The sequence below is a fragment of the Phyllobates terribilis genome, unplaced genomic scaffold (assembly GCF_046119375.1).
Source record: "Phyllobates terribilis strain yellow unplaced genomic scaffold, ASM4611937v1 Scaffold_3__8_contigs__length_932513732, whole genome shotgun sequence".
Lineage (NCBI taxonomy): Eukaryota > Metazoa > Chordata > Amphibia > Anura > Dendrobatidae > Phyllobates > Phyllobates terribilis.
Window position 1 is genome coordinate 6,767,583 of NW_027362763.1, and position 19,565 is coordinate 6,787,147.

General features: G+C 42.4%; 45 non-coding genes across 45 annotated transcripts; 15 read left to right on the forward strand and 30 right to left on the reverse strand.

Annotated features, from left to right (window-relative positions):
* Window positions 1–387: 387 nt before the first annotated feature.
* TRNAN-GUU (transfer RNA asparagine (anticodon GUU)) lies at window positions 388–461 on the forward strand. Its single transcript has one exon. It is a non-coding gene; the product is annotated as a tRNA-Asn (tRNA).
* A 227-nt stretch (window positions 462–688) lies between these two features.
* Window positions 689–774, reverse strand: TRNAY-GUA (transfer RNA tyrosine (anticodon GUA)). Its single transcript is given in 2 exon segments — window positions 689–724; window positions 738–774. It is a non-coding gene; the product is annotated as a tRNA-Tyr (tRNA).
* A 109-nt stretch (window positions 775–883) lies between these two features.
* Window positions 884–956, reverse strand: TRNAA-AGC (transfer RNA alanine (anticodon AGC)). The gene has a single exon. It is a non-coding gene; the product is annotated as a tRNA-Ala (tRNA).
* A 741-nt stretch (window positions 957–1,697) lies between these two features.
* On the forward strand, window positions 1,698–1,771 carry TRNAN-GUU (transfer RNA asparagine (anticodon GUU)). The gene has a single exon. It is a non-coding gene; the product is annotated as a tRNA-Asn (tRNA).
* Window positions 1,772–1,998: 227 nt separating this feature from the next.
* On the reverse strand, window positions 1,999–2,084 carry TRNAY-GUA (transfer RNA tyrosine (anticodon GUA)). Its single transcript is given in 2 exon segments — window positions 1,999–2,034; window positions 2,048–2,084. It is a non-coding gene; the product is annotated as a tRNA-Tyr (tRNA).
* A 109-nt stretch (window positions 2,085–2,193) lies between these two features.
* Window positions 2,194–2,266, reverse strand: TRNAA-AGC (transfer RNA alanine (anticodon AGC)). Its single transcript has one exon. It is a non-coding gene; the product is annotated as a tRNA-Ala (tRNA).
* A 741-nt stretch (window positions 2,267–3,007) lies between these two features.
* Window positions 3,008–3,081, forward strand: TRNAN-GUU (transfer RNA asparagine (anticodon GUU)). The gene has a single exon. It is a non-coding gene; the product is annotated as a tRNA-Asn (tRNA).
* Window positions 3,082–3,308: 227 nt separating this feature from the next.
* On the reverse strand, window positions 3,309–3,394 carry TRNAY-GUA (transfer RNA tyrosine (anticodon GUA)). Its single transcript is given in 2 exon segments — window positions 3,309–3,344; window positions 3,358–3,394. It is a non-coding gene; the product is annotated as a tRNA-Tyr (tRNA).
* A 109-nt stretch (window positions 3,395–3,503) lies between these two features.
* Window positions 3,504–3,576, reverse strand: TRNAA-AGC (transfer RNA alanine (anticodon AGC)). The gene has a single exon. It is a non-coding gene; the product is annotated as a tRNA-Ala (tRNA).
* Window positions 3,577–4,317: 741 nt separating this feature from the next.
* Window positions 4,318–4,391, forward strand: TRNAN-GUU (transfer RNA asparagine (anticodon GUU)). Its single transcript has one exon. It is a non-coding gene; the product is annotated as a tRNA-Asn (tRNA).
* A 227-nt stretch (window positions 4,392–4,618) lies between these two features.
* Window positions 4,619–4,704, reverse strand: TRNAY-GUA (transfer RNA tyrosine (anticodon GUA)). The gene is given in 2 exon segments: window positions 4,619–4,654; window positions 4,668–4,704. It is a non-coding gene; the product is annotated as a tRNA-Tyr (tRNA).
* A 109-nt stretch (window positions 4,705–4,813) lies between these two features.
* Window positions 4,814–4,886, reverse strand: TRNAA-AGC (transfer RNA alanine (anticodon AGC)). The gene has a single exon. It is a non-coding gene; the product is annotated as a tRNA-Ala (tRNA).
* A 746-nt stretch (window positions 4,887–5,632) lies between these two features.
* Window positions 5,633–5,706, forward strand: TRNAN-GUU (transfer RNA asparagine (anticodon GUU)). Its single transcript has one exon. It is a non-coding gene; the product is annotated as a tRNA-Asn (tRNA).
* A 227-nt stretch (window positions 5,707–5,933) lies between these two features.
* Window positions 5,934–6,019, reverse strand: TRNAY-GUA (transfer RNA tyrosine (anticodon GUA)). The gene is given in 2 exon segments: window positions 5,934–5,969; window positions 5,983–6,019. It is a non-coding gene; the product is annotated as a tRNA-Tyr (tRNA).
* A 109-nt stretch (window positions 6,020–6,128) lies between these two features.
* Window positions 6,129–6,201, reverse strand: TRNAA-AGC (transfer RNA alanine (anticodon AGC)). Its single transcript has one exon. It is a non-coding gene; the product is annotated as a tRNA-Ala (tRNA).
* Window positions 6,202–6,942: 741 nt separating this feature from the next.
* TRNAN-GUU (transfer RNA asparagine (anticodon GUU)) lies at window positions 6,943–7,016 on the forward strand. Its single transcript has one exon. It is a non-coding gene; the product is annotated as a tRNA-Asn (tRNA).
* A 227-nt stretch (window positions 7,017–7,243) lies between these two features.
* On the reverse strand, window positions 7,244–7,329 carry TRNAY-GUA (transfer RNA tyrosine (anticodon GUA)). The gene is given in 2 exon segments: window positions 7,244–7,279; window positions 7,293–7,329. It is a non-coding gene; the product is annotated as a tRNA-Tyr (tRNA).
* A 109-nt stretch (window positions 7,330–7,438) lies between these two features.
* TRNAA-AGC (transfer RNA alanine (anticodon AGC)) lies at window positions 7,439–7,511 on the reverse strand. Its single transcript has one exon. It is a non-coding gene; the product is annotated as a tRNA-Ala (tRNA).
* Window positions 7,512–8,257: 746 nt separating this feature from the next.
* On the forward strand, window positions 8,258–8,331 carry TRNAN-GUU (transfer RNA asparagine (anticodon GUU)). Its single transcript has one exon. It is a non-coding gene; the product is annotated as a tRNA-Asn (tRNA).
* Window positions 8,332–8,558: 227 nt separating this feature from the next.
* TRNAY-GUA (transfer RNA tyrosine (anticodon GUA)) lies at window positions 8,559–8,644 on the reverse strand. Its single transcript is given in 2 exon segments — window positions 8,559–8,594; window positions 8,608–8,644. It is a non-coding gene; the product is annotated as a tRNA-Tyr (tRNA).
* A 109-nt stretch (window positions 8,645–8,753) lies between these two features.
* Window positions 8,754–8,826, reverse strand: TRNAA-AGC (transfer RNA alanine (anticodon AGC)). The gene has a single exon. It is a non-coding gene; the product is annotated as a tRNA-Ala (tRNA).
* Window positions 8,827–9,567: 741 nt separating this feature from the next.
* TRNAN-GUU (transfer RNA asparagine (anticodon GUU)) lies at window positions 9,568–9,641 on the forward strand. Its single transcript has one exon. It is a non-coding gene; the product is annotated as a tRNA-Asn (tRNA).
* Window positions 9,642–9,868: 227 nt separating this feature from the next.
* TRNAY-GUA (transfer RNA tyrosine (anticodon GUA)) lies at window positions 9,869–9,954 on the reverse strand. The gene is given in 2 exon segments: window positions 9,869–9,904; window positions 9,918–9,954. It is a non-coding gene; the product is annotated as a tRNA-Tyr (tRNA).
* Window positions 9,955–10,063: 109 nt separating this feature from the next.
* Window positions 10,064–10,136, reverse strand: TRNAA-AGC (transfer RNA alanine (anticodon AGC)). The gene has a single exon. It is a non-coding gene; the product is annotated as a tRNA-Ala (tRNA).
* Window positions 10,137–10,882: 746 nt separating this feature from the next.
* Window positions 10,883–10,956, forward strand: TRNAN-GUU (transfer RNA asparagine (anticodon GUU)). The gene has a single exon. It is a non-coding gene; the product is annotated as a tRNA-Asn (tRNA).
* Window positions 10,957–11,183: 227 nt separating this feature from the next.
* TRNAY-GUA (transfer RNA tyrosine (anticodon GUA)) lies at window positions 11,184–11,269 on the reverse strand. The gene is given in 2 exon segments: window positions 11,184–11,219; window positions 11,233–11,269. It is a non-coding gene; the product is annotated as a tRNA-Tyr (tRNA).
* Window positions 11,270–11,378: 109 nt separating this feature from the next.
* TRNAA-AGC (transfer RNA alanine (anticodon AGC)) lies at window positions 11,379–11,451 on the reverse strand. The gene has a single exon. It is a non-coding gene; the product is annotated as a tRNA-Ala (tRNA).
* Window positions 11,452–12,204: 753 nt separating this feature from the next.
* On the forward strand, window positions 12,205–12,278 carry TRNAN-GUU (transfer RNA asparagine (anticodon GUU)). The gene has a single exon. It is a non-coding gene; the product is annotated as a tRNA-Asn (tRNA).
* Window positions 12,279–12,505: 227 nt separating this feature from the next.
* Window positions 12,506–12,591, reverse strand: TRNAY-GUA (transfer RNA tyrosine (anticodon GUA)). Its single transcript is given in 2 exon segments — window positions 12,506–12,541; window positions 12,555–12,591. It is a non-coding gene; the product is annotated as a tRNA-Tyr (tRNA).
* Window positions 12,592–12,700: 109 nt separating this feature from the next.
* TRNAA-AGC (transfer RNA alanine (anticodon AGC)) lies at window positions 12,701–12,773 on the reverse strand. The gene has a single exon. It is a non-coding gene; the product is annotated as a tRNA-Ala (tRNA).
* Window positions 12,774–13,519: 746 nt separating this feature from the next.
* On the forward strand, window positions 13,520–13,593 carry TRNAN-GUU (transfer RNA asparagine (anticodon GUU)). Its single transcript has one exon. It is a non-coding gene; the product is annotated as a tRNA-Asn (tRNA).
* Window positions 13,594–13,820: 227 nt separating this feature from the next.
* TRNAY-GUA (transfer RNA tyrosine (anticodon GUA)) lies at window positions 13,821–13,906 on the reverse strand. Its single transcript is given in 2 exon segments — window positions 13,821–13,856; window positions 13,870–13,906. It is a non-coding gene; the product is annotated as a tRNA-Tyr (tRNA).
* A 109-nt stretch (window positions 13,907–14,015) lies between these two features.
* Window positions 14,016–14,088, reverse strand: TRNAA-AGC (transfer RNA alanine (anticodon AGC)). Its single transcript has one exon. It is a non-coding gene; the product is annotated as a tRNA-Ala (tRNA).
* Window positions 14,089–14,841: 753 nt separating this feature from the next.
* Window positions 14,842–14,915, forward strand: TRNAN-GUU (transfer RNA asparagine (anticodon GUU)). Its single transcript has one exon. It is a non-coding gene; the product is annotated as a tRNA-Asn (tRNA).
* A 227-nt stretch (window positions 14,916–15,142) lies between these two features.
* On the reverse strand, window positions 15,143–15,228 carry TRNAY-GUA (transfer RNA tyrosine (anticodon GUA)). The gene is given in 2 exon segments: window positions 15,143–15,178; window positions 15,192–15,228. It is a non-coding gene; the product is annotated as a tRNA-Tyr (tRNA).
* A 109-nt stretch (window positions 15,229–15,337) lies between these two features.
* Window positions 15,338–15,410, reverse strand: TRNAA-AGC (transfer RNA alanine (anticodon AGC)). The gene has a single exon. It is a non-coding gene; the product is annotated as a tRNA-Ala (tRNA).
* Window positions 15,411–16,163: 753 nt separating this feature from the next.
* On the forward strand, window positions 16,164–16,237 carry TRNAN-GUU (transfer RNA asparagine (anticodon GUU)). Its single transcript has one exon. It is a non-coding gene; the product is annotated as a tRNA-Asn (tRNA).
* Window positions 16,238–16,464: 227 nt separating this feature from the next.
* TRNAY-GUA (transfer RNA tyrosine (anticodon GUA)) lies at window positions 16,465–16,550 on the reverse strand. Its single transcript is given in 2 exon segments — window positions 16,465–16,500; window positions 16,514–16,550. It is a non-coding gene; the product is annotated as a tRNA-Tyr (tRNA).
* Window positions 16,551–16,659: 109 nt separating this feature from the next.
* Window positions 16,660–16,732, reverse strand: TRNAA-AGC (transfer RNA alanine (anticodon AGC)). The gene has a single exon. It is a non-coding gene; the product is annotated as a tRNA-Ala (tRNA).
* A 753-nt stretch (window positions 16,733–17,485) lies between these two features.
* Window positions 17,486–17,559, forward strand: TRNAN-GUU (transfer RNA asparagine (anticodon GUU)). Its single transcript has one exon. It is a non-coding gene; the product is annotated as a tRNA-Asn (tRNA).
* A 227-nt stretch (window positions 17,560–17,786) lies between these two features.
* TRNAY-GUA (transfer RNA tyrosine (anticodon GUA)) lies at window positions 17,787–17,872 on the reverse strand. Its single transcript is given in 2 exon segments — window positions 17,787–17,822; window positions 17,836–17,872. It is a non-coding gene; the product is annotated as a tRNA-Tyr (tRNA).
* Window positions 17,873–17,981: 109 nt separating this feature from the next.
* TRNAA-AGC (transfer RNA alanine (anticodon AGC)) lies at window positions 17,982–18,054 on the reverse strand. The gene has a single exon. It is a non-coding gene; the product is annotated as a tRNA-Ala (tRNA).
* A 752-nt stretch (window positions 18,055–18,806) lies between these two features.
* On the forward strand, window positions 18,807–18,880 carry TRNAN-GUU (transfer RNA asparagine (anticodon GUU)). The gene has a single exon. It is a non-coding gene; the product is annotated as a tRNA-Asn (tRNA).
* A 227-nt stretch (window positions 18,881–19,107) lies between these two features.
* Window positions 19,108–19,193, reverse strand: TRNAY-GUA (transfer RNA tyrosine (anticodon GUA)). Its single transcript is given in 2 exon segments — window positions 19,108–19,143; window positions 19,157–19,193. It is a non-coding gene; the product is annotated as a tRNA-Tyr (tRNA).
* A 109-nt stretch (window positions 19,194–19,302) lies between these two features.
* Window positions 19,303–19,375, reverse strand: TRNAA-AGC (transfer RNA alanine (anticodon AGC)). The gene has a single exon. It is a non-coding gene; the product is annotated as a tRNA-Ala (tRNA).
* Between the last annotated feature and the right edge of the window lie 190 nt (window positions 19,376–19,565).

A 19,565-nucleotide genomic window follows, 5' to 3' on the forward strand; every position in this document is an offset into this window, starting at 1 on the left:
TTTTTATTCTTTTAGCCGAAACGCGCTTGCTTTGACTGAAGCATTTTGGCAAAATGTAAAGGTGAATTCTATAAAAAAAAGCAATAACTTAGCAGAGGATGGTTTCGATCCATCGACCTCTGGGTTATGGGCCCAGCACGCTTCCGCTGCGCCACTCTGCTGCTGGTTACAGGTGATAAGAGGAGAACCTAATTACTGTCTGACTTCAGGTCCATGCGATGGAATTCATCAGTAAGAGCTTATTTGTGGGCTATTAGAGTATTCCTAGGGTTCTGCAATTGTTTCTTTGTTTCTATAGCTTTCTTTTATCATGTTATTCTTGCAAATCATCTGCGTAAATTGTGTTTGACCTGGCTGAGGCTGTCAGAAAATCAAGTAGAGGCTTGTGTCTCTGTGGCGCAATCGGTTAGCGCGTTCGGCTGTTAACCGAAAGGTTGGTGGTTCAAGCCCACCCAGGGACGTTGGTGTCTTTTGCTTGGGTATCATGCTACGGTTGAAGAACGTTCCTCTTTGGCCCACAGCAGGTCCCGCAAGTAAAGGCTATGTTGCTGCCACCTACGTTTTGAAAACCCAAGGTGCAACGGAGGAAAGTTTCCTGGACTAGATTTTTTTTATAGTCGTACAGAAGGAGCATAGCAGTGGTGTGTTTGCCAGTAGGTACAAAACATAAGATAGGACGAAGAAAATGTCCTTCGAGCCGGAATTGAACCAGCGACCTAAGGATTGCTAATTTACAACTACAGTCCTCCGCTCTACCAGCTGAGCTATCGAAGGCTTGTTTGGCCTATGGAGGAAAGCCTCCTAGGTCTAGCTGTGGGAGCCATGAGCAGTTTGCAAAAGAATCATCGCTCTACCAACTGAAAAAAACAATAAATGATAAATTTGGAGAATGCGGGCATCGATCCCGCTACCTCTCGCATGCTAAGCGAGCGCTCTACCACTTGAGCTAATCCCCCATGCCTGATGACCTTGTTTTTAGTTTCTTGCCACAACACATAACAATTTTCATATGCTGTGACACGTGCCATTGCATCCTCTTTCGTTTTTTTTTTTTTTTTTAAGTGCGGATTACTTTTTGCCAAAGTTGAAGACCATAAGTGGAATTCATAAGGTGAATGTTGGCTTACAAATATGGGCAAGCAACTTTCTAGCAAACCTTTTCTACGTATATGGAAAACCAAATTGAAGGGAGTGAAATAAACCTAAATAGTTTGTAGAAGGAAGTTGTAATGTAGCACAATCCCATGCAGAAGCTTTAGACTTTTTTAGTTTGGTTTAATTTTTGAGCTCATTTTTATTTTTTGAGCTCATTTTTATTCTTTTAGCCGAAACGCGCTTGCTTTGACTGAAGCATTTTGGCAAAATGTAAAGGTGAATTCTATAAAAAAAAGCAATAACTTAGCAGAGGATGGTTTCGATCCATCGACCTCTGGGTTATGGGCCCAGCACGCTTCCGCTGCGCCACTCTGCTGCTGGTTACAGGTGATAAGAGGAGAACCTAATTACTGTCTGACTTCAGGTCCATGCGATGGAATTCATCAGTAAGAGCTTATTTGTGGGCTATTAGAGTATTCCTAGGGTTCTGCAATTGTTTCTTTGTTTCTATAGCTTTCTTTTATCATGTTATTCTTGCAAATCATCTGCGTAAATTGTGTTTGACCTGGCTGAGGCTGTCAGAAAATCAAGTAGAGGCTTGTGTCTCTGTGGCGCAATCGGTTAGCGCGTTCGGCTGTTAACCGAAAGGTTGGTGGTTCAAGCCCACCCAGGGACGTTGGTGTCTTTTGCTTGGGTATCATGCTACGGTTGAAGAACGTTCCTCTTTGGCCCACAGCAGGTCCCGCAAGTAAAGGCTATGTTGCTGCCACCTACGTTTTGAAAACCCAAGGTGCAACGGAGGAAAGTTTCCTGGACTAGATTTTTTTTATAGTCGTACAGAAGGAGCATAGCAGTGGTGTGTTTGCCAGTAGGTACAAAACATAAGATAGGACGAAGAAAATGTCCTTCGAGCCGGAATTGAACCAGCGACCTAAGGATTGCTAATTTACAACTACAGTCCTCCGCTCTACCAGCTGAGCTATCGAAGGCTTGTTTGGCCTATGGAGGAAAGCCTCCTAGGTCTAGCTGTGGGAGCCATGAGCAGTTTGCAAAAGAATCATCGCTCTACCAACTGAAAAAAACAATAAATGATAAATTTGGAGAATGCGGGCATCGATCCCGCTACCTCTCGCATGCTAAGCGAGCGCTCTACCACTTGAGCTAATCCCCCATGCCTGATGACCTTGTTTTTAGTTTCTTGCCACAACACATAACAATTTTCATATGCTGTGACACGTGCCATTGCATCCTCTTTCGTTTTTTTTTTTTTTTTTAAGTGCGGATTACTTTTTGCCAAAGTTGAAGACCATAAGTGGAATTCATAAGGTGAATGTTGGCTTACAAATATGGGCAAGCAACTTTCTAGCAAACCTTTTCTACGTATATGGAAAACCAAATTGAAGGGAGTGAAATAAACCTAAATAGTTTGTAGAAGGAAGTTGTAATGTAGCACAATCCCATGCAGAAGCTTTAGACTTTTTTAGTTTGGTTTAATTTTTGAGCTCATTTTTATTTTTTGAGCTCATTTTTATTCTTTTAGCCGAAACGCGCTTGCTTTGACTGAAGCATTTTGGCAAAATGTAAAGGTGAATTCTATAAAAAAAAGCAATAACTTAGCAGAGGATGGTTTCGATCCATCGACCTCTGGGTTATGGGCCCAGCACGCTTCCGCTGCGCCACTCTGCTGCTGGTTACAGGTGATAAGAGGAGAACCTAATTACTGTCTGACTTCAGGTCCATGCGATGGAATTCATCAGTAAGAGCTTATTTGTGGGCTATTAGAGTATTCCTAGGGTTCTGCAATTGTTTCTTTGTTTCTATAGCTTTCTTTTATCATGTTATTCTTGCAAATCATCTGCGTAAATTGTGTTTGACCTGGCTGAGGCTGTCAGAAAATCAAGTAGAGGCTTGTGTCTCTGTGGCGCAATCGGTTAGCGCGTTCGGCTGTTAACCGAAAGGTTGGTGGTTCAAGCCCACCCAGGGACGTTGGTGTCTTTTGCTTGGGTATCATGCTACGGTTGAAGAACGTTCCTCTTTGGCCCACAGCAGGTCCCGCAAGTAAAGGCTATGTTGCTGCCACCTACGTTTTGAAAACCCAAGGTGCAACGGAGGAAAGTTTCCTGGACTAGATTTTTTTTATAGTCGTACAGAAGGAGCATAGCAGTGGTGTGTTTGCCAGTAGGTACAAAACATAAGATAGGACGAAGAAAATGTCCTTCGAGCCGGAATTGAACCAGCGACCTAAGGATTGCTAATTTACAACTACAGTCCTCCGCTCTACCAGCTGAGCTATCGAAGGCTTGTTTGGCCTATGGAGGAAAGCCTCCTAGGTCTAGCTGTGGGAGCCATGAGCAGTTTGCAAAAGAATCATCGCTCTACCAACTGAAAAAAACAATAAATGATAAATTTGGAGAATGCGGGCATCGATCCCGCTACCTCTCGCATGCTAAGCGAGCGCTCTACCACTTGAGCTAATCCCCCATGCCTGATGACCTTGTTTTTAGTTTCTTGCCACAACACATAACAATTTTCATATGCTGTGACACGTGCCATTGCATCCTCTTTCGTTTTTTTTTTTTTTTTTAAGTGCGGATTACTTTTTGCCAAAGTTGAAGACCATAAGTGGAATTCATAAGGTGAATGTTGGCTTACAAATATGGGCAAGCAACTTTCTAGCAAACCTTTTCTACGTATATGGAAAACCAAATTGAAGGGAGTGAAATAAACCTAAATAGTTTGTAGAAGGAAGTTGTAATGTAGCACAATCCCATGCAGAAGCTTTAGACTTTTTTAGTTTGGTTTAATTTTTGAGCTCATTTTTATTTTTTGAGCTCATTTTTATTCTTTTAGCCGAAACGCGCTTGCTTTGACTGAAGCATTTTGGCAAAATGTAAAGGTGAATTCTATAAAAAAAAGCAATAACTTAGCAGAGGATGGTTTCGATCCATCGACCTCTGGGTTATGGGCCCAGCACGCTTCCGCTGCGCCACTCTGCTGCTGGTTACAGGTGATAAGAGGAGAACCTAATTACTGTCTGACTTCAGGTCCATGCGATGGAATTCATCAGTAAGAGCTTATTTGTGGGCTATTAGAGTATTCCTAGGGTTCTGCAATTGTTTCTTTGTTTCTATAGCTTTCTTTTATCATGTTATTCTTGCAAATCATCTGCGTAAATTGTGTTTGACCTGGCTGAGGCTGTCAGAAAATCAAGTAGAGGCTTGTGTCTCTGTGGCGCAATCGGTTAGCGCGTTCGGCTGTTAACCGAAAGGTTGGTGGTTCAAGCCCACCCAGGGACGTTGGTGTCTTTTGCTTGGGTATCATGCTAAGGTTGAAGAACGTTCCTCTTTGGCCCACAGCAGGTCCCGCAAGTAAAGGCTATGTTGCTGCCACCTACGTTTTGAAAACCCAAGGTGCAACGGAGGAAAGTTTCCTGGACTAGATTTTTTTTATAGTCGTACAGAAGGAGCATAGCAGTGGTGTGTTTGCCAGTAGGTACAAAACATAAGATAGGACGAAGAAAATGTCCTTCGAGCCGGAATTGAACCAGCGACCTAAGGATTGCTAATTTACAACTACAGTCCTCCGCTCTACCAGCTGAGCTATCGAAGGCTTGTTTGGCCTATGGAGGAAAGCCTCCTAGGTCTAGCTGTGGGAGCCATGAGCAGTTTGCAAAAGAATCATCGCTCTACCAACTGAAAAAAACAATAAATGATAAATTTGGAGAATGCGGGCATCGATCCCGCTACCTCTCGCATGCTAAGCGAGCGCTCTACCACTTGAGCTAATCCCCCATGCCTGATGACCTTGTTTTTAGTTTCTTGCCACAACACATAACAATTTTCATATGCTGTGACACGTGCCATTGCATCCTCTTTCGTTTTTTTTTTTTTTTTTTTTTTAAGTGCGGATTACTTTTTGCCAAAGTTGAAGACCATAAGTGGAATTCATAAGGTGAATGTTGGCTTACAAATATGGGCAAGCAACTTTCTAGCAAACCTTTTCTACGTATATGGAAAACCAAATTGAAGGGAGTGAAATAAACCTAAATAGTTTGTAGAAGGAAGTTGTAATGTAGCACAATCCCATGCAGAAGCTTTAGACTTTTTTAGTTTGGTTTAATTTTTGAGCTCATTTTTATTTTTTGAGCTCATTTTTATTCTTTTAGCCGAAACGCGCTTGCTTTGACTGAAGCATTTTGGCAAAATGTAAAGGTGAATTCTATAAAAAAAAGCAATAACTTAGCAGAGGATGGTTTCGATCCATCGACCTCTGGGTTATGGGCCCAGCACGCTTCCGCTGCGCCACTCTGCTGCTGGTTACAGGTGATAAGAGGAGAACCTAATTACTGTCTGACTTCAGGTCCATGCGATGGAATTCATCAGTAAGAGCTTATTTGTGGGCTATTAGAGTATTCCTAGGGTTCTGCAATTGTTTCTTTGTTTCTATAGCTTTCTTTTATCATGTTATTCTTGCAAATCATCTGCGTAAATTGTGTTTGACCTGGCTGAGGCTGTCAGAAAATCAAGTAGAGGCTTGTGTCTCTGTGGCGCAATCGGTTAGCGCGTTCGGCTGTTAACCGAAAGGTTGGTGGTTCAAGCCCACCCAGGGACGTTGGTGTCTTTTGCTTGGGTATCATGCTACGGTTGAAGAACGTTCCTCTTTGGCCCACAGCAGGTCCCGCAAGTAAAGGCTATGTTGCTGCCACCTACGTTTTGAAAACCCAAGGTGCAACGGAGGAAAGTTTCCTGGACTAGATTTTTTTTATAGTCGTACAGAAGGAGCATAGCAGTGGTGTGTTTGCCAGTAGGTACAAAACATAAGATAGGACGAAGAAAATGTCCTTCGAGCCGGAATTGAACCAGCGACCTAAGGATTGCTAATTTACAACTACAGTCCTCCGCTCTACCAGCTGAGCTATCGAAGGCTTGTTTGGCCTATGGAGGAAAGCCTCCTAGGTCTAGCTGTGGGAGCCATGAGCAGTTTGCAAAAGAATCATCGCTCTACCAACTGAAAAAAACAATAAATGATAAATTTGGAGAATGCGGGCATCGATCCCGCTACCTCTCGCATGCTAAGCGAGCGCTCTACCACTTGAGCTAATCCCCCATGCCTGATGACCTTGTTTTTAGTTTCTTGCCACAACACATAACAATTTTCATATGCTGTGACACGTGCCATTGCATCCTCTTTCGTTTTTTTTTTTTTTTTTAAGTGCGGATTACTTTTTGCCAAAGTTGAAGACCATAAGTGGAATTCATAAGGTGAATGTTGGCTTACAAATATGGGCAAGCAACTTTCTAGCAAACCTTTTCTACGTATATGGAAAACCAAATTGAAGGGAGTGAAATAAACCTAAATAGTTTGTAGAAGGAAGTTGTAATGTAGCACAATCCCATGCAGAAGCTTTAGACTTTTTTAGTTTGGTTTAATTTTTGAGCTCATTTTTATTTTTTGAGCTCATTTTTATTCTTTTAGCCGAAACGCGCTTGCTTTGACTGAAGCATTTTGGCAAAATGTAAAGGTGAATTCTATAAAAAAAAGCAATAACTTAGCAGAGGATGGTTTCGATCCATCGACCTCTGGGTTATGGGCCCAGCACGCTTCCGCTGCGCCACTCTGCTGCTGGTTACAGGTGATAAGAGGAGAACCTAATTACTGTCTGACTTCAGGTCCATGCGATGGAATTCATCAGTAAGAGCTTATTTGTGGGCTATTAGAGTATTCCTAGGGTTCTGCAATTGTTTCTTTGTTTCTATAGCTTTCTTTTATCATGTTATTCTTGCAAATCATCTGCGTAAATTGTGTTTGACCTGGCTGAGGCTGTCAGAAAATCAAGTAGAGGCTTGTGTCTCTGTGGCGCAATCGGTTAGCGCGTTCGGCTGTTAACCGAAAGGTTGGTGGTTCAAGCCCACCCAGGGACGTTGGTGTCTTTTGCTTGGGTATCATGCTACGGTTGAAGAACGTTCCTCTTTGGCCCACAGCAGGTCCCGCAAGTAAAGGCTATGTTGCTGCCACCTACGTTTTGAAAACCCAAGGTGCAACGGAGGAAAGTTTCCTGGACTAGATTTTTTTTATAGTCGTACAGAAGGAGCATAGCAGTGGTGTGTTTGCCAGTAGGTACAAAACATAAGATAGGACGAAGAAAATGTCCTTCGAGCCGGAATTGAACCAGCGACCTAAGGATTGCTAATTTACAACTACAGTCCTCCGCTCTACCAGCTGAGCTATCGAAGGCTTGTTTGGCCTATGGAGGAAAGCCTCCTAGGTCTAGCTGTGGGAGCCATGAGCAGTTTGCAAAAGAATCATCGCTCTACCAACTGAAAAAAACAATAAATGATAAATTTGGAGAATGCGGGCATCGATCCCGCTACCTCTCGCATGCTAAGCGAGCGCTCTACCACTTGAGCTAATCCCCCATGCCTGATGACCTTGTTTTTAGTTTCTTGCCACAACACATAACAATTTTCATATGCTGTGACACGTGCCATTGCATCCTCTTTCGTTTTTTTTTTTTTTTTTTTTTTAAGTGCGGATTACTTTTTGCCAAAGTTGAAGACCATAAGTGGAATTCATAAGGTGAATGTTGGCTTACAAATATGGGCAAGCAACTTTCTAGCAAACCTTTTCTACGTATATGGAAAACCAAATTGAAGGGAGTGAAATAAACCTAAATAGTTTGTAGAAGGAAGTTGTAATGTAGCACAATCCCATGCAGAAGCTTTAGACTTTTTTAGTTTGGTTTAATTTTTGAGCTCATTTTTATTTTTTGAGCTCATTTTTATTCTTTTAGCCGAAACGCGCTTGCTTTGACTGAAGCATTTTGGCAAAATGTAAAGGTGAATTCTATAAAAAAAAGCAATAACTTAGCAGAGGATGGTTTCGATCCATCGACCTCTGGGTTATGGGCCCAGCACGCTTCCGCTGCGCCACTCTGCTGCTGGTTACAGGTGATAAGAGGAGAACCTAATTACTGTCTGACTTCAGGTCCATGCGATGGAATTCATCAGTAAGAGCTTATTTGTGGGCTATTAGAGTATTCCTAGGGTTCTGCAATTGTTTCTTTGTTTCTATAGCTTTCTTTTATCATGTTATTCTTGCAAATCATCTGCGTAAATTGTGTTTGACCTGGCTGAGGCTGTCAGAAAATCAAGTAGAGGCTTGTGTCTCTGTGGCGCAATCGGTTAGCGCGTTCGGCTGTTAACCGAAAGGTTGGTGGTTCAAGCCCACCCAGGGACGTTGGTGTCTTTTGCTTGGGTATCATGCTACGGTTGAAGAACGTTCCTCTTTGGCCCACAGCAGGTCCCGCAAGTAAAGGCTATGTTGCTGCCACCTACGTTTTGAAAACCCAAGGTGCAACGGAGGAAAGTTTCCTGGACTAGATTTTTTTTATAGTCGTACAGAAGGAGCATAGCAGTGGTGTGTTTGCCAGTAGGTACAAAACATAAGATAGGACGAAGAAAATGTCCTTCGAGCCGGAATTGAACCAGCGACCTAAGGATTGCTAATTTACAACTACAGTCCTCCGCTCTACCAGCTGAGCTATCGAAGGCTTGTTTGGCCTATGGAGGAAAGCCTCCTAGGTCTAGCTGTGGGAGCCATGAGCAGTTTGCAAAAGAATCATCGCTCTACCAACTGAAAAAAACAATAAATGATAAATTTGGAGAATGCGGGCATCGATCCCGCTACCTCTCGCATGCTAAGCGAGCGCTCTACCACTTGAGCTAATCCCCCATGCCTGATGACCTTGTTTTTAGTTTCTTGCCACAACACATAACAATTTTCATATGCTGTGACACGTGCCATTGCATCCTCTTTCGTTTTTTTTTTTTTTTTTAAGTGCGGATTACTTTTTGCCAAAGTTGAAGACCATAAGTGGAATTCATAAGGTGAATGTTGGCTTACAAATATGGGCAAGCAACTTTCTAGCAAACCTTTTCTACGTATATGGAAAACCAAATTGAAGGGAGTGAAATAAACCTAAATAGTTTGTAGAAGGAAGTTGTAATGTAGCACAATCCCATGCAGAAGCTTTAGACTTTTTTAGTTTGGTTTAATTTTTGAGCTCATTTTTATTTTTTGAGCTCATTTTTATTCTTTTAGCCGAAACGCGCTTGCTTTGACTGAAGCATTTTGGCAAAATGTAAAGGTGAATTCTATAAAAAAAAGCAATAACTTAGCAGAGGATGGTTTCGATCCATCGACCTCTGGGTTATGGGCCCAGCACGCTTCCGCTGCGCCACTCTGCTGCTGGTTACAGGTGATAAGAGGAGAACCTAATTACTGTCTGACTTCAGGTCCATGCGATGGAATTCATCAGTAAGAGCTTATTTGTGGGCTATTAGAGTATTCCTAGGGTTCTGCAATTGTTTCTTTGTTTCTATAGCTTTCTTTTATCATGTTATTCTTGCAAATCATCTGCGTAAATTGTGTTTGACCTGGCTGAGGCTGTCAGAAAATCAAGTAGAGGCTTGTGTCTCTGTGGCGCAATCGGTTAGCGCGTTCGGCTGTTAACCGAAAGGTTGGTGGTTCAAGCCCACCCAGGGACGTTGGTGTCTTTTGCTTGGGTATCATGCTACGGTTGAAGAACGTTCCTCTTTGGCCCACAGCAGGTCCCGCAAGTAAAGGCTATGTTGCTGCCACCTACGTTTTGAAAACCCAAGGTGCAACGGAGGAAAGTTTCCTGGACTAGATTTTTTTTATAGTCGTACAGAAGGAGCATAGCAGTGGTGTGTTTGCCAGTAGGTACAAAACATAAGATAGGACGAAGAAAATGTCCTTCGAGCCGGAATTGAACCAGCGACCTAAGGATTGCTAATTTACAACTACAGTCCTCCGCTCTACCAGCTGAGCTATCGAAGGCTTGTTTGGCCTATGGAGGAAAGCCTCCTAGGTCTAGCTGTGGGAGCCATGAGCAGTTTGCAAAAGAATCATCGCTCTACCAACTGAAAAAAACAATAAATGATAAATTTGGAGAATGCGGGCATCGATCCCGCTACCTCTCGCATGCTAAGCGAGCGCTCTACCACTTGAGCTAATCCCCCATGCCTGATGACCTTGTTTTTAGTTTCTTGCCACAACACATAACAATTTTCATATGCTGTGACACGTGCCATTGCATCCTCTTTCGTTTTTTTTTTTTTTTTTTTTTTAAGTGCGGATTACTTTTTGCCAAAGTTGAAGACCATAAGTGGAATTCATAAGGTGAATGTTGGCTTACAAATATGGGCAAGCAACTTTCTAGCAAACCTTTTCTACGTATATGGAAAACCAAATTGAAGGGAGTGAAATAAACCTAAATAGTTTGTAGAAGGAAGTTGTAATGTAGCACAATCCCATGCAGAAGCTTTAGACTTTTTTAGTTTGGTTTAATTTTTGAGCTCATTTTTATTTTTTGAGCTCATTTTTATTCTTTTAGCCGAAACGCGCTTGCTTTGACTGAAGCATTTTGGCAAAATGTAAAGGTGAATTCTATAAAAAAAAGCAATAACTTAGCAGAGGATGGTTTCGATCCATCGACCTCTGGGTTATGGGCCCAGCACGCTTCCGCTGCGCCACTCTGCTGCTGGTTACAGGTGATAAGAGGAGAACCTAATTACTGTCTGACTTCAGGTCCATGCGATGGAATTCATCAGTAAGAGCTTATTTGTGGGCTATTAGAGTATTCCTAGGGTTCTGCAATTGTTTCTTTGTTTCTATAGCTTTCTTTTATCATGTTATTCTTGCAAATCATCTGCGTAAATTGTGTTTGACCTGGCTGAGGCTGTCAGAAAATCAAGTAGAGGCTTGTGTCTCTGTGGCGCAATCGGTTAGCGCGTTCGGCTGTTAACCGAAAGGTTGGTGGTTCAAGCCCACCCAGGGACGTTGGTGTCTTTTGCTTGGGTATCATGCTACGGTTGAAGAACGTTCCTCTTTGGCCCACAGCAGGTCCCGCAAGTAAAGGCTATGTTGCTGCCACCTACGTTTTGAAAACCCAAGGTGCAACGGAGGAAAGTTTCCTGGACTAGATTTTTTTTATAGTCGTACAGAAGGAGCATAGCAGTGGTGTGTTTGCCAGTAGGTACAAAACATAAGATAGGACGAAGAAAATGTCCTTCGAGCCGGAATTGAACCAGCGACCTAAGGATTGCTAATTTACAACTACAGTCCTCCGCTCTACCAGCTGAGCTATCGAAGGCTTGTTTGGCCTATGGAGGAAAGCCTCCTAGGTCTAGCTGTGGGAGCCATGAGCAGTTTGCAAAAGAATCATCGCTCTACCAACTGAAAAAAACAATAAATGATAAATTTGGAGAATGCGGGCATCGATCCCGCTACCTCTCGCATGCTAAGCGAGCGCTCTACCACTTGAGCTAATCCCCCATGCCTGATGACCTTGTTTTTAGTTTCTTGCCACAACACATAACAATTTTCATATGCTGTGACACGTGCCATTGCATCCTCTTTCGTTTTTTTTTTTTTTTTTTTTTTTTTTTTTAAGTGCGGATTACTTTTTGCCAAAGTTGAAGACCATAAGTGGAATTCATAAGGTGAATGTTGGCTTACAAATATGGGCAAGCAACTTTCTAGCAAACCTTTTCTACGTATATGGAAAACCAAATTGAAGGGAGTGAAATAAACCTAAATAGTTTGTAGAAGGAAGTTGTAATGTAGCACAATCCCATGCAGAAGCTTTAGACTTTTTTAGTTTGGTTTAATTTTTGAGCTCATTTTTATTTTTTGAGCTCATTTTTATTCTTTTAGCCGAAACGCGCTTGCTTTGACTGAAGCATTTTGGCAAAATGTAAAGGTGAATTCTATAAAAAAAAGCAATAACTTAGCAGAGGATGGTTTCGATCCATCGACCTCTGGGTTATGGGCCCAGCACGCTTCCGCTGCGCCACTCTGCTGCTGGTTACAGGTGATAAGAGGAGAACCTAATTACTGTCTGACTTCAGGTCCATGCGATGGAATTCATCAGTAAGAGCTTATTTGTGGGCTATTAGAGTATTCCTAGGGTTCTGCAATTGTTTCTTTGTTTCTATAGCTTTCTTTTATCATGTTATTCTTGCAAATCATCTGCGTAAATTGTGTTTGACCTGGCTGAGGCTGTCAGAAAATCAAGTAGAGGCTTGTGTCTCTGTGGCGCAATCGGTTAGCGCGTTCGGCTGTTAACCGAAAGGTTGGTGGTTCAAGCTCACCCAGGGACGTTGGTGTCTTTTGCTTGGGTATCATGCTACGGTTGAAGAACGTTCCTCTTTGGCCCACAGCAGGTCCCGCAAGTAAAGGCTATGTTGCTGCCACCTACGTTTTGAAAACCCAAGGTGCAACGGAGGAAAGTTTCCTGGACTAGATTTTTTTTATAGTCGTACAGAAGGAGCATAGCAGTGGTGTGTTTGCCAGTAGGTACAAAACATAAGATAGGACGAAGAAAATGTCCTTCGAGCCGGAATTGAACCAGCGACCTAAGGATTGCTAATTTACAACTACAGTCCTCCGCTCTACCAGCTGAGCTATCGAAGGCTTGTTTGGCCTATGGAGGAAAGCCTCCTAGGTCTAGCTGTGGGAGCCATGAGCAGTTTGCAAAAGAATCATCGCTCTACCAACTGAAAAAAACAATAAATGATAAATTTGGAGAATGCGGGCATCGATCCCGCTACCTCTCGCATGCTAAGCGAGCGCTCTACCACTTGAGCTAATCCCCCATGCCTGATGACCTTGTTTTTAGTTTCTTGCCACAACACATAACAATTTTCATATGCTGTGACACGTGCCATTGCATCCTCTTTCGTTTTTTTTTTTTTTTTTTTTTTAAGTGCGGATTACTTTTTGCCAAAGTTGAAGACCATAAGTGGAATTCATAAGGTGAATGTTGGCTTACAAATATGGGCAAGCAACTTTCTAGCAAACCTTTTCTACGTATATGGAAAACCAAATTGAAGGGAGTGAAATAAACCTAAATAGTTTGTAGAAGGAAGTTGTAATGTAGCACAATCCCATGCAGAAGCTTTAGACTTTTTTAGTTTGGTTTAATTTTTGAGCTCATTTTTATTTTTTGAGCTCATTTTTATTCTTTTAGCCGAAACGCGCTTGCTTTGACTGAAGCATTTTGGCAAAATGTAAAGGTGAATTCTATAAAAAAAAGCAATAACTTAGCAGAGGATGGTTTCGATCCATCGACCTCTGGGTTATGGGCCCAGCACGCTTCCGCTGCGCCACTCTGCTGCTGGTTACAGGTGATAAGAGGAGAACCTAATTACTGTCTGACTTCAGGTCCATGCGATGGAATTCATCAGTAAGAGCTTATTTGTGGGCTATTAGAGTATTCCTAGGGTTCTGCAATTGTTTCTTTGTTTCTATAGCTTTCTTTTATCATGTTATTCTTGCAAATCATCTGCGTAAATTGTGTTTGACCTGGCTGAGGCTGTCAGAAAATCAAGTAGAGGCTTGTGTCTCTGTGGCGCAATCGGTTAGCGCGTTCGGCTGTTAACCGAAAGGTTGGTGGTTCAAGCCCACCCAGGGACGTTGGTGTCTTTTGCTTGGGTATCATGCTACGGTTGAAGAACGTTCCTCTTTGGCCCACAGCAGGTCCCGCAAGTAAAGGCTATGTTGCTGCCACCTACGTTTTGAAAACCCAAGGTGCAACGGAGGAAAGTTTCCTGGACTAGATTTTTTTTATAGTCGTACAGAAGGAGCATAGCAGTGGTGTGTTTGCCAGTAGGTACAAAACATAAGATAGGACGAAGAAAATGTCCTTCGAGCCGGAATTGAACCAGCGACCTAAGGATTGCTAATTTACAACTACAGTCCTCCGCTCTACCAGCTGAGCTATCGAAGGCTTGTTTGGCCTATGGAGGAAAGCCTCCTAGGTCTAGCTGTGGGAGCCATGAGCAGTTTGCAAAAGAATCATCGCTCTACCAACTGAAAAAAACAATAAATGATAAATTTGGAGAATGCGGGCATCGATCCCGCTACCTCTCGCATGCTAAGCGAGCGCTCTACCACTTGAGCTAATCCCCCATGCCTGATGACCTTGTTTTTAGTTTCTTGCCACAACACATAACAATTTTCATATGCTGTGACACGTGCCATTGCATCCTCTTTCGTTTTTTTTTTTTTTTTTTTTTTTTTTTTTAAGTGCGGATTACTTTTTGCCAAAGTTGAAGACCATAAGTGGAATTCATAAGGTGAATGTTGGCTTACAAATATGGGCAAGCAACTTTCTAGCAAACCTTTTCTACGTATATGGAAAACCAAATTGAAGGGAGTGAAATAAACCTAAATAGTTTGTAGAAGGAAGTTGTAATGTAGCACAATCCCATGCAGAAGCTTTAGACTTTTTTAGTTTGGTTTAATTTTTGAGCTCATTTTTATTTTTTGAGCTCATTTTTATTCTTTTAGCCGAAACGCGCTTGCTTTGACTGAAGCATTTTGGCAAAATGTAAAGGTGAATTCTATAAAAAAAAGCAATAACTTAGCAGAGGATGGTTTCGATCCATCGACCTCTGGGTTATGGGCCCAGCACGCTTCCGCTGCGCCACTCTGCTGCTGGTTACAGGTGATAAGAGGAGAACCTAATTACTGTCTGACTTCAGGTCCATGCGATGGAATTCATCAGTAAGAGCTTATTTGTGGGCTATTAGAGTATTCCTAGGGTTCTGCAATTGTTTCTTTGTTTCTATAGCTTTCTTTTATCATGTTATTCTTGCAAATCATCTGCGTAAATTGTGTTTGACCTGGCTGAGGCTGTCAGAAAATCAAGTAGAGGCTTGTGTCTCTGTGGCGCAATCGGTTAGCGCGTTCGGCTGTTAACCGAAAGGTTGGTGGTTCAAGCTCACCCAGGGACGTTGGTGTCTTTTGCTTGGGTATCATGCTACGGTTGAAGAACGTTCCTCTTTGGCCCACAGCAGGTCCCGCAAGTAAAGGCTATGTTGCTGCCACCTACGTTTTGAAAACCCAAGGTGCAACGGAGGAAAGTTTCCTGGACTAGATTTTTTTTATAGTCGTACAGAAGGAGCATAGCAGTGGTGTGTTTGCCAGTAGGTACAAAACATAAGATAGGACGAAGAAAATGTCCTTCGAGCCGGAATTGAACCAGCGACCTAAGGATTGCTAATTTACAACTACAGTCCTCCGCTCTACCAGCTGAGCTATCGAAGGCTTGTTTGGCCTATGGAGGAAAGCCTCCTAGGTCTAGCTGTGGGAGCCATGAGCAGTTTGCAAAAGAATCATCGCTCTACCAACTGAAAAAAACAATAAATGATAAATTTGGAGAATGCGGGCATCGATCCCGCTACCTCTCGCATGCTAAGCGAGCGCTCTACCACTTGAGCTAATCCCCCATGCCTGATGACCTTGTTTTTAGTTTCTTGCCACAACACATAACAATTTTCATATGCTGTGACACGTGCCATTGCATCCTCTTTCGTTTTTTTTTTTTTTTTTTTTTTTTTTTTTAAGTGCGGATTACTTTTTGCCAAAGTTGAAGACCATAAGTGGAATTCATAAGGTGAATGTTGGCTTACAAATATGGGCAAGCAACTTTCTAGCAAACCTTTTCTACGTATATGGAAAACCAAATTGAAGGGAGTGAAATAAACCTAAATAGTTTGTAGAAGGAAGTTGTAATGTAGCACAATCCCATGCAGAAGCTTTAGACTTTTTTAGTTTGGTTTAATTTTTGAGCTCATTTTTATTTTTTGAGCTCATTTTTATTCTTTTAGCCGAAACGCGCTTGCTTTGACTGAAGCATTTTGGCAAAATGTAAAGGTGAATTCTATAAAAAAAAGCAATAACTTAGCAGAGGATGGTTTCGATCCATCGACCTCTGGGTTATGGGCCCAGCACGCTTCCGCTGCGCCACTCTGCTGCTGGTTACAGGTGATAAGAGGAGAACCTAATTACTGTCTGACTTCAGGTCTATGCGATGGAATTCATCAGTAAGAGCTTATTTGTGGGCTATTAGAGTATTCCTAGGGTTCTGCAATTGTTTCTTTGTTTCTATAGCTTTCTTTTATCATGTTATTCTTGCAAATCATCTGCGTAAATTGTGTTTGACCTGGCTGAGGCTGTCAGAAAATCAAGTAGAGGCTTGTGTCTCTGTGGCGCAATCGGTTAGCGCGTTCGGCTGTTAACCGAAAGGTTGGTGGTTCAAGCCCACCCAGGGACGTTGGTGTCTTTTGCTTGGGTATCATGCTACGGTTGAAGAACGTTCCTCTTTGGCCCACAGCAGGTCCCGCAAGTAAAGGCTATGTTGCTGCCACCTACGTTTTGAAAACCCAAGGTGCAACGGAGGAAAGTTTCCTGGACTAGATTTTTTTTATAGTCGTACAGAAGGAGCATAGCAGTGGTGTGTTTGCCAGTAGGTACAAAACATAAGATAGGACGAAGAAAATGTCCTTCGAGCCGGAATTGAACCAGCGACCTAAGGATTGCTAATTTACAACTACAGTCCTCCGCTCTACCAGCTGAGCTATCGAAGGCTTGTTTGGCCTATGGAGGAAAGCCTCCTAGGTCTAGCTGTGGGAGCCATGAGCAGTTTGCAAAAGAATCATCGCTCTACCAACTGAAAAAAACAATAAATGATAAATTTGGAGAATGCGGGCATCGATCCCGCTACCTCTCGCATGCTAAGCGAGCGCTCTACCACTTGAGCTAATCCCCCATGCCTGATGACCTTGTTTTTAGTTTCTTGCCACAACACATAACAATTTTCATATGCTGTGACACGTGCCATTGCATCCTCTTTCGTTTTTTTTTTTTTTTTTTTTTTTTTTTTTAAGTGCGGATTACTTTTTGCCAAAGTTGAAGACCATAAGTGGAATTCATAAGGTGAATGTTGGCTTACAAATATGGGCAAGCAACTTTCTAGCAAACCTTTTCTACGTATATGGAAAACCAAATTGAAGGGAGTGAAATAAACCTAAATAGTTTGTAGAAGGAAGTTGTAATGTAGCACAATCCCATGCAGAAGCTTTAGACTTTTTTAGTTTGGTTTAATTTTTGAGCTCATTTTTATTTTTTGAGCTCATTTTTATTCTTTTAGCCGAAACGCGCTTGCTTTGACTGAAGCATTTTGGCAAAATGTAAAGGTGAATTCTATAAAAAAAAGCAATAACTTAGCAGAGGATGGTTTCGATCCATCGACCTCTGGGTTATGGGCCCAGCACGCTTCCGCTGCGCCACTCTGCTGCTGGTTACAGGTGATAAGAGGAGAACCTAATTACTGTCTGACTTCAGGTCTATGCGATGGAATTCATCAGTAAGAGCTTATTTGTGGGCTATTAGAGTATTCCTAGGGTTCTGCAATTGTTTCTTTGTTTCTATAGCTTTCTTTTATCATGTTATTCTTGCAAATCATCTGCGTAAATTGTGTTTGACCTGGCTGAGGCTGTCAGAAAATCAAGTAGAGGCTTGTGTCTCTGTGGCGCAATCGGTTAGCGCGTTCGGCTGTTAACCGAAAGGTTGGTGGTTCAAGCCCACCCAGGGACGTTGGTGTCTTTTGCTTGGGTATCATGCTACGGTTGAAGAACGTTCCTCTTTGGCCCACAGCAGGTCCCGCAAGTAAAGGCTATGTTGCTGCCACCTACGTTTTGAAAACCCAAGGTGCAACGGAGGAAAGTTTCCTGGACTAGATTTTTTTTATAGTCGTACAGAAGGAGCATAGCAGTGGTGTGTTTGCCAGTAGGTACAAAACATAAGATAGGACGAAGAAAATGTCCTTCGAGCCGGAATTGAACCAGCGACCTAAGGATTGCTAATTTACAACTACAGTCCTCCGCTCTACCAGCTGAGCTATCGAAGGCTTGTTTGGCCTATGGAGGAAAGCCTCCTAGGTCTAGCTGTGGGAGCCATGAGCAGTTTGCAAAAGAATCATCGCTCTACCAACTGAAAAAAACAATAAATGATAAATTTGGAGAATGCGGGCATCGATCCCGCTACCTCTCGCATGCTAAGCGAGCGCTCTACCACTTGAGCTAATCCCCCATGCCTGATGACCTTGTTTTTAGTTACTTGCCACAACACATAACAATTTTCATATGCTGTGACACGTGCCATTGCATCCTCTTTCGTTTTTTTTTTTTTTTTTTTTTTTTTTTTAAGTGCGGATTACTTTTTGCCAAAGTTGAAGACCATAAGTGGAATTCATAAGGTGAATGTTGGCTTACAAATATGGGCAAGCAACTTTCTAGCAAACCTTTTCTACGTATATGGAAAACCAAATTGAAGGGAGTGAAATAAACCTAAATAGTTTGTAGAAGGAAGTTGTAATGTAGCACAATCCCATGCAGAAGCTTTAGACTTTTTTAGTTTGGTTTAATTTTTGAGCTCATTTTTATTTTTTGAGCTCATTTTTATTCTTTTAGCCGAAACGCGCTTGCTTTGACTGAAGCATTTTGGCAAAATGTAAAGGTGAATTCTATAAAAAAAAGCAATAACTTAGCAGAGGATGGTTTCGATCCATCGACCTCTGGGTTATGGGCCCAGCACGCTTCCGCTGCGCCACTCTGCTGCTGGTTACAGGTGATAAGAGGAGAACCTAATTACTGTCTGACTTCAGGTCCATGCGATGGAATTCATCAGTAAGAGCTTATTTGTGGGCTATTAGAGTATTCCTAGGGTTCTGCAATTGTTTCTTTGTTTCTATAGCTTTCTTTTATCATGTTATTCTTGCAAATCATCTGCGTAAATTGTGTTTGACCTGGCTGAGGCTGTCAGAAAATCAAGTAGAGGCTTGTGTCTCTGTGGCGCAATCGGTTAGCGCGTTCGGCTGTTAACCGAAAGGTTGGTGGTTCAAGCTCACCCAGGGACGTTGGTGTCTTTTGCTTGGGTATCATGCTACGGTTGAAGAACGTTCCTCTTTGGCCCACAGCAGGTCCCGCAAGTAAAGGCTATGTTGCTGCCACCTACGTTTTGAAAACCCAAGGTGCAACGGAGGAAAGTTTCCTGGACTAGATTTTTTTTATAGTCGTACAGAAGGAGCATAGCAGTGGTGTGTTTGCCAGTAGGTACAAAACATAAGATAGGACGAAGAAAATGTCCTTCGAGCCGGAATTGAACCAGCGATCTAAGGATTGCTAATTTACAACTACAGTCCTCCGCTCTACCAGCTGAGCTATCGAAGGCTTGTTTGGCCTATGGAGGAAAGCCTCCTAGGTCTAGCTGTGGGAGCCATGAGCAGTTTGCAAAAGAATCATCGCTCTACCAACTGAAAAAAACAATAAATGATAAATTTGGAGAATGCGGGCATCGATCCCGCTACCTCTCGCATGCTAAGCGAGCGCTCTACCACTTGAGCTAATCCCCCATGCCTGATGACCTTGTTTTTAGTTTCTTGCCACAACACATAACAATTTTCATATGCTGTGACACGTGCCATTGCATCCTCTTTCGTTTTTTTTTTTTTTTTTTTTTTTTTTTTTAAGTGCGGATTACTTTTTGCCAAAGTTGAAGACCATAAGTGGAATTCATAAGGTGAATGTTGGCTTACAAATATG